Raw genomic sequence first — 9,062 nt, 5'->3', positions numbered from 1 at the left:
ATGTACTCATTCGCTTTGGCGCGACGTCGAACTATAAATAATGCTGTCACTAGCGTGAGCGTTGCGTGAGCGTCGTGGAAAGTCGGAAAAGTCGGCTGCGAGGGTGAGTGCCAAGTTTGGGGAGCGTTTCGTAGTATGCGCAGTGCAATGGAGACGCGGAAACTTGTTGTGGCCCAGTGTTTTGCAGTTGGACGACAAGATTGGTACACAGTAGTAAAGAGCGAGGCACTGAGTTGGCATAAATAATGTAGTGCACAATGGTTCTCGAGATGTGTTTGTTACCTCAGGTGCTGTATAATTGTCTACAATGAGTGAAAACGGAGCAATTTGTGACGGCTCTTTCAATTTAAGACGTTAAAAACAGACGGAATTAGCATTTGTAATACCAGAGCATCGAAACTACTTGGAACATTTGTGTATATGAACGGGTCCGCGCCTTTGTACTCTGCTCCCTTCACCGCTACAAACCAACCAACCATCGTGTCCGTGCGCATCTGAGTCGCAAAGAATGGGGAATAGCGCAGTTTGCTCGTGCATGGGGCGTAGCTCAGTTGGTAGAGCGTTCGCTTGGCATGTGAAAGGTCCAGGGTTCAAGCCGCGGCGCCTCCATTTTTTGTGGTCAGTGCATGGTAAGTGTTGGTCGCGGCGAACCTAAAGGCACGCAAGATGTTGCAAAGCCAGCGTCACAGACTGATATGATGTATACTGACGTAAGGAGAGCAAGATGTAAGTGTGGGGACCGGCTGTTATCGAGGTGTCATCGAGTGCAGATCTGTCTTAGGTATCGCGGCTTAACCTCATTGAAGTCTAGAGGGTGGACAACACGTTGGTCTTACTCAGAGCGGTGTCCGAATTCTATTTTCGACGTTATACGTGCCACTTTCATTTTGGCAACTACGATTCGATACAGAATGCACGAAACCTGAAAGACACCCTAACGGATACATAGAGAGTAGTGTTTGTCTGCTGAATAATGGGAGTGCAAGGGTCTGTGTCGTCTATATGGCTGTATGTAGCACCATTAGTCTTCGGGGGGGCGGGCGTAGCTCAGGTGGTAGAGCGCTCGCTTAGTATGCGAGAGGTACTGGGATCAATACCCAGTGCCTCCGGAATTTTTAACACACCTACATGCGCACCTTGATATGCAAGTGGAATAATTCACGACCAGCAGATGTGTCTAGGAAGATACAAGCGAATGATTAGCATCCACAATTGACAAGCGTGCTGTTATTTGTGCGCAGGAAGCACCCTCCTCCCACGCCTACACTTAATTTAGAAACAGTACAAGTGTTCCCGTAAGATTCTCAAGCCTATGTCGGAAAGATCTGCCTTGCGCCGAGTTCACGTAAATCCCACTGCACATTCCTATTCTTTGCGTGCAGTCAGCTGCTACTGGTGTTGCTAGTTGTGACTGCTGATAACAGATGCCGTAGCAATCAATTCATGGAGTGAGTTGTATGTTTTGCGATAGTCTGTCTCTGACAAGCAAGCACAGGTGACATAGGTGCGAACACAGGAAGCTTGCAGACCCTCGCTGCCTGCAGACACCGAGCAGCCACACTAGGAGGGCGGCCTAAGCCGTAGGCGAAATGTACTCATTCGCTTTGGCGCGACGTCGAACTATAAATAATGCTGTCACTAGCGTGAGCGTTGCGTGAGCGTCGGAAAAGTCGGCTGCGAGGGTGAGTGCCAAGTTTGGGGAGCGTTTCGTAGTATGCGCAGTGCAATGGAGACGCGGAAACTTGTTGTGGCCCAGTGTTTTGCAGTTGGACGACAAGATTGGTACACAGTAGTAAAGAGCGAGGCACTGAGTTGGCATAAATAATGTAGTGCACAATGGTTCTCGAGATGTGTTTGTTACCTCAGGTGCTGTATAATTGTCTACAATGAGTGAAAACGGAGCAATTTGTGACGGCTCTTTCAATTTAAGACGTTAAAAACAGACGGAATTAGCATTTGTAATACCAGAGCATAGAAACTACTTGGAACTTTTGTGTATATGAACGGGTCCGCGCCTTTGTACTCTGCTCCCTTCACCGCTACAAACCAACCAACCATCGTGTCCGTGCGCATCTGAGTCGCAAAGAATGGGGAATAGCGCAGTTTGCTCGTGCATGGGGCGTAGCTCAGTTGGTAGAGCGTTCGCTTGGCATGTGAAAGGTCCAGGGTTCAAGCCGCGGCGCCTCCATTTTTTGTGGTCAGTGCATGGTAAGTGTTGGTCGCGGCGAACCTAAAGGCACGCAAGATGTTGCAAAGCCAGCGTCACAGACTGATATGATGTATACTGACGTAAGGAGAGCAAGATGTAAGTGTGGGGACCGGCTGTTATCGAGGTGTCATCGAGTGCAGATCTGTCTTAGGTATCGCGGCTTAACCTCATTGAAGTCTAGAGGGTGGACAACACGTTGGTCTTACTCAGAGCGGTGTCCGAATTCTATTTTCGACGTTATACGTGCCACTTTCATTTTGGCAACTACGATTCGATACAGAATGCACGAAACCTGAAAGACACCCTAACGGATACATAGAGAGTAGTGTTTGTCTGCTGAATAATGGGAGTGCAAGGGTCTGTGTCGTCTATATGGCTGTATGTAGCACCATTAGTCTTCGGGGGGGCGGGCGTAGCTCAGGTGGTAGAGCGCTCGCTTAGTATGCGAGAGGTACTGGGATCAATACCCAGTGCCTCCGGAATTTTTAACACACCTACATGCGCACCTTGATATGCAAGTGGAATAATTCACGACCAGCAGATGTGTCTAGGAAGATACAAGCGAATGATTAGCATCCACAATTGACAAGCGTGCTGTTATTTGTGCGCAGGAAGCACCCTCCTCCCACGCCTACACTTAATTTAGAAACAGTACAAGTGTTCCCGTAAGATTCTCAAGCCTATGTCGGAAAGATCTGCCTTGCGCCGAGTTCACGTAAATCCCACTGCACATTCCTATTCTTTGCGTGCAGTCAGCTGCTACTGGTGTTGCTAGTTGTGACTGCTGATAACAGATGCCGTAGCAATCAATTCATGGAGTGAGTTGTATGTTTTGCGATAGTCTGTCTCTGACAAGCAAGCACAGGTGACATAGGTGCGAACACAGGAAGCTTGCAGACCCTCGCTGCCTGCAGACACCGAGCAGCCACACTAGGAGGGCGGCCTAAGCCGTAGGCGAAATGTACTCATTCGCTTTGGCGCGACGTCGAACTATAAATAATGCTGTCACTAGCGTGAGCGTTGCGTGAGCGTCGGAAAAGTCGGCTGCGAGGGTGAGTGCCAAGTTTGGGGAGCGTTTCGTAGTATGCGCAGTGCAATGGAGACGCGGAAACTTGTTGTGGCCCAGTGTTTTGCAGTTGGACGACAAGATTGGTACACAGTAGTAAAGAGCGAGGCACTGAGTTGGCATAAATAATGTAGTGCACAATGGTTCTCGAGATGTGTTTGTTACCTCAGGTGCTGTATAATTGTCTACAATGAGTGAAAACGGAGCAATTTGTGACGGCTCTTTCAATTTAAGACGTTAAAAACAGACGGAATTAGCATTTGTAATACCAGAGCATCGAAACTACTTGGAACATTTGTGTATATGAACGGGTCCGCGCCTTTGTACTCTGCTCCCTTCACCGCTACAAACCAACCAACCATCGTGTCCGTGCGCATCTGAGTCGCAAAGAATGGGGAATAGCGCAGTTTGCTCGTGCATGGGGCGTAGCTCAGTTGGTAGAGCGTTCGCTTGGCATGTGAAAGGTCCAGGGTTCAAGCCGCGGCGCCTCCATTTTTTGTGGTCAGTGCATGGTAAGTGTTGGTCGCGGCGAACCTAAAGGCACGCAAGATGTTGCAAAGCCAGCGTCACAGACTGATATGATGTATACTGACGTAAGGAGAGCAAGATGTAAGTGTGGGGACCGGCTGTTATCGAGGTGTCATCGAGTGCAGATCTGTCTTAGGTATCGCGGCTTAACCTCATTGAAGTCTAGAGGGTGGACAACACGTTGGTCTTACTCAGAGCGGTGTCCGAATTCTATTTTCGACGTTATACGTGCCACTTTCATTTTGGCAACTACGATTCGATACAGAATGCACGAAACCTGAAAGACACCCTAACGGATACATAGAGAGTAGTGTTTGTCTGCTGAATAATGGGAGTGCAAGGGTCTGTGTCGTCTATATGGCTGTATGTAGCACCATTAGTCTTCGGGGGGGCGGGCGTAGCTCAGGTGGTAGAGCGCTCGCTTAGTATGCGAGAGGTACTGGGATCAATACCCAGTGCCTCCGGAATTTTTAACACACCTACATGCGCACCTTGATATGCAAGTGGAATAATTCACGACCAGCAGATGTGTCTAGGAAGATACAAGCGAATGATTAGCATCCACAATTGACAAGCGTGCTGTTATTTGTGCGCAGGAAGCACCCTCCTCCCACGCCTACACTTAATTTAGAAACAGTACAAGTGTTCCCGTAAGATTCTCAAGCCTATGTCGGAAAGATCTGCCTTGCGCCGAGTTCACGTAAATCCCACTGCACATTCCTATTCTTTGCGTGCAGTCAGCTGCTACTGGTGTTGCTAGTTGTGACTGCTGATAACAGATGCCGTAGCAATCAATTCATGGAGTGAGTTGTATGTTTTGCGATAGTCTGTCTCTGACAAGCAAGCACAGGTGACATAGGTGCGAACACAGGAAGCTTGCAGACCCTCGCTGCCTGCAGACACCGAGCAGCCACACTAGGAGGGCGGCCTAAGCCGTAGGCGAAATGTACTCATTCGCTTTGGCGCGACGTCGAACTATAAATAATGCTGTCACTAGCGTGAGCGTTGCGTGAGCGTCGTGGAAAGTCGGAAAAGTCGGCTGCGAGGGTGAGTGCCAAGTTTGGGGAGCGTTTCGTAGTATGCGCAGTGCAATGGAGACGCGGAAACTTGTTGTGGCCCAGTGTTTTGCAGTTGGACGACAAGATTGGTACACAGTAGTAAAGAGCGAGGCACTGAGTTGGCATAAATAATGTAGTGCACAATGGTTCTCGAGATGTGTTTGTTACCTCAGGTGCTGTATAATTGTCTACAATGAGTGAAAACGGAGCAATTTGTGACGGCTCTTTCAATTTAAGACGTTAAAAACAGACGGAATTAGCATTTGTAATACCAGAGCATCGAAACTACTTGGAACATTTGTGTATATGAACGGGTCCGCGCCTTTGTACTCTGCTCCCTTCACCGCTACAAACCAACCAACCATCGTGTCCGTGCGCATCTGAGTCGCAAACAATGGGGAATAGCGCAGTTTGCTCGTGCATGGGGCGTAGCTCAGTTGGTAGAGCGTTCGCTTGGCATGTGAAAGGTCCAGGGTTCAAGCCGCGGCGCCTCCATTTTTTGTGGTCAGTGCATGGTAAGTGTTGGTCGCGGCGAACCTAAAGGCACGCAAGATGTTGCAAAGCCAGCGTCACAGACTGATATGATGTATACTGACGTAAGGAGAGCAAGATGTAAGTGTGGGGACCGGCTGTTATCGAGGTGTCATCGAGTGCAGATCTGTCTTAGGTATCGCGGCTTAACCTCATTGAAGTCTAGAGGGTGGACAACACGTTGGTCTTACTCAGAGCGGTGTCCGAATTCTATTTTCGACGTTATACGTGCCACTTTCATTTTGGCAACTACGATTCGATACAGAATGCACGAAACCTGAAAGACACCCTAACGGATACATAGAGAGTAGTGTTTGTCTGCTGAATAATGGGAGTGCAAGGGTCTGTGTCGTCTATATGGCTGTATGTAGCACCATTAGTCTTCGGGGGGGCGGGCGTAGCTCAGGTGGTAGAGCGCTCGCTTAGTATGCGAGAGGTACTGGGATCAATACCCAGTGCCTCCGGAATTTTTAACACACCTACATGCGCACCTTGATATGCAAGTGGAATAATTCACGACCAGCAGATGTGTCTAGGAAGATACAAGCGAATGATTAGCATCCACAATTGACAAGCGTGCTGTTATTTGTGCGCAGGAAGCACCCTCCTCCCACGCCTACACTTAATTTAGAAACAGTACAAGTGTTCCCGTAAGATTCTCAAGCCTATGTCGGAAAGATCTGCCTTGCGCCGAGTTCACGTAAATCCCACTGCACATTCCTATTCTTTGCGTGCAGTCAGCTGCTACTGGTGTTGCTAGTTGTGACTGCTGATAACAGATGCCGTAGCAATCAATTCATGGAGTGAGTTGTATGTTTTGCGATAGTCTGTCTCTGACAAGCAAGCACAGGTGACATAGGTGCGAACACAGGAAGCTTGCAGACCCTCGCTGCCTGCAGACACCGAGCAGCCACACTAGGAGGGCGGCCTAAGCCGTAGGCGAAATGTACTCATTCGCTTTGGCGCGACGTCGAACTATAAATAATGCTGTCACTAGCGTGAGCGTTGCGTGAGCGTCGTGGAAAGTCGGAAAAGTCGGCTGCGAGGGTGAGTGCCAAGTTTGGGGAGCGTTTCGTAGTATGCGCAGTGCAATGGAGACGCGGAAACTTGTTGTGGCCCAGTGTTTTGCAGTTGGACGACAAGATTGGTACACAGTAGTAAAGAGCGAGGCACTGAGTTGGCATAAATAATGTAGTGCACAATGGTTCTCGAGATGTGTTTGTTACCTCAGGTGCTGTATAATTGTCTACAATGAGTGAAAACGGAGCAATTTGTGACGGCTCTTTCAATTTAAGACGTTAAAAACAGACGGAATTAGCATTTGTAATACCAGAGCATCGAAACTACTTGGAACATTTGTGTATATGAACGGGTCCGCGCCTTTGTACTCTGCTCCCTTCACCGCTACAAACCAACCAACCATCGTGTCCGTGCGCATCTGAGTCGCAAACAATGGGGAATAGCGCAGTTTGCTCGTGCATGGGGCGTAGCTCAGTTGGTAGAGCGTTCGCTTGGCATGTGAAAGGTCCAGGGTTCAAGCCGCGGCGCCTCCATTTTTTGTGGTCAGTGCATGGTAAGTGTTGGTCGCGGCGAACCTAAAGGCACGCAAGATGTTGCAAAGCCAGCGTCACAGACTGATATGATGTATACTGACGTAAGGAGAGCAAGATGTAAGTGTGGGGACCGGCTGTTATCGAGGTGTCATCGAGTGCAGATCTGTCTTAGGTATCGCGGCTTAACCTCATTGAAGTCTAGAGGGTGGACAACACGTTGGTCTTACTCAGAGCGGTGTCCGAATTCTATTTTCGACGTTATACGTGCCACTTTCATTTTGGCAACTACGATTCGATACAGAATGCACGAAACCTGAAAGACACCCTAACGGATACATAGAGAGTAGTGTTTGTCTGCTGAATAATGGGAGTGCAAGGGTCTGTGTCGTCTATATGGCTGTATGTAGCACCATTAGTCTTCGGGGGGGCGGGCGTAGCTCAGGTGGTAGAGCGCTCGCTTAGTATGCGAGAGGTACTGGGATCAATACCCAGTGCCTCCGGAATTTTTAACACACCTACATGCGCACCTTGATATGCAAGTGGAATAATTCACGACCAGCAGATGTGTCTAGGAAGATACAAGCGAATGATTAGCATCCACAATTGACAAGCGTGCTGTTATTTGTGCGCAGGAAGCACCCTCCTCCCACGCCTACACTTAATTTAGAAACAGTACAAGTGTTCCCGTAAGATTCTCAAGCCTATGTCGGAAAGATCTGCCTTGCGCCGAGTTCACGTAAATCCCACTGCACATTCCTATTCTTTGCGTGCAGTCAGCTGCTACTGGTGTTGCTAGTTGTGACTGCTGATAACAGATGCCGTAGCAATCAATTCATGGAGTGAGTTGTATGTTTTGCGATAGTCTGTCTCTGACAAGCAAGCACAGGTGACATAGGTGCGAACACAGGAAGCTTGCAGACCCTCGCTGCCTGCAGACACCGAGCAGCCACACTAGGAGGGCGGCCTAAGCCGTAGGCGAAATGTACTCATTCGCTTTGGCGCGACGTCGAACTATAAATAATGCTGTCACTAGCGTGAGCGTTGCGTGAGCGTCGTGGAAAGTCGGAAAAGTCGGCTGCGAGGGTGAGTGCCAAGTTTGGGGAGCGTTTCGTAGTATGCGCAGTGCAATGGAGACGCGGAAACTTGTTGTGGCCCAGTGTTTTGCAGTTGGACGACAAGATTGGTACACAGTAGTAAAGAGCGAGGCACTGAGTTGGCATAAATAATGTAGTGCACAATGGTTCTCGAGATGTGTTTGTTACCTCAGGTGCTGTATAATTGTCTACAATGAGTGAAAACGGAGCAATTTGTGACGGCTCTTTCAATTTAAGACGTTAAAAACAGACGGAATTAGCATTTGTAATACCAGAGCATAGAAACTACTTGGAACTTTTGTGTATATGAACGGGTCCGCGCCTTTGTACTCTGCTCCCTTCACCGCTACAAACCAACCAACCATCGTGTCCGTGCGCATCTGAGTCGCAAAGAATGGGGAATAGCGCAGTTTGCTCGTGCATGGGGCGTAGCTCAGTTGGTAGAGCGTTCGCTTGGCATGTGAAAGGTCCAGGGTTCAAGCCGCGGCGCCTCCATTTTTTGTGGTCAGTGCATGGTAAGTGTTGGTCGCGGCGAACCTAAAGGCACGCAAGATGTTGCAAAGCCAGCGTCACAGACTGATATGATGTATACTGACGTAAGGAGAGCAAGATGTAAGTGTGGGGACCGGCTGTTATCGAGGTGTCATCGAGTGCAGATCTGTCTTAGGTATCGCGGCTTAACCTCATTGAAGTCTAGAGGGTGGACAACACGTTGGTCTTACTCAGAGCGGTGTCCGAATTCTATTTTCGACGTTATACGTGCCACTTTCATTTTGGCAACTACGATTCGGTACAGAATGCACGAAACCTGAAAGACACCCTAACGGATACATAGAGAGTAGTGTTTGTCTGCTGAATAATGGGAGTGCAAGGGTCTGTGTCGTCTATATGGCTGTATGTAGCACCATTAGTCTTCGGGGGGGCGGGCGTAGCTCAGGTGGTAGAGCGCTCGCTTAGTATGCGAGAGGTACTGGGATCAATACCCAGTGCCTCCGGAATTTTTAACACACTTACATGCGCACC

Source organism: Schistocerca gregaria, unplaced genomic scaffold (genome assembly GCF_023897955.1).
Source record: "Schistocerca gregaria isolate iqSchGreg1 unplaced genomic scaffold, iqSchGreg1.2 ptg000174l, whole genome shotgun sequence".
In the NCBI taxonomy this organism is placed as follows: domain Eukaryota; kingdom Metazoa; phylum Arthropoda; class Insecta; order Orthoptera; family Acrididae; genus Schistocerca; species Schistocerca gregaria.
This window is presented reverse-complemented; position numbering follows the sequence as displayed.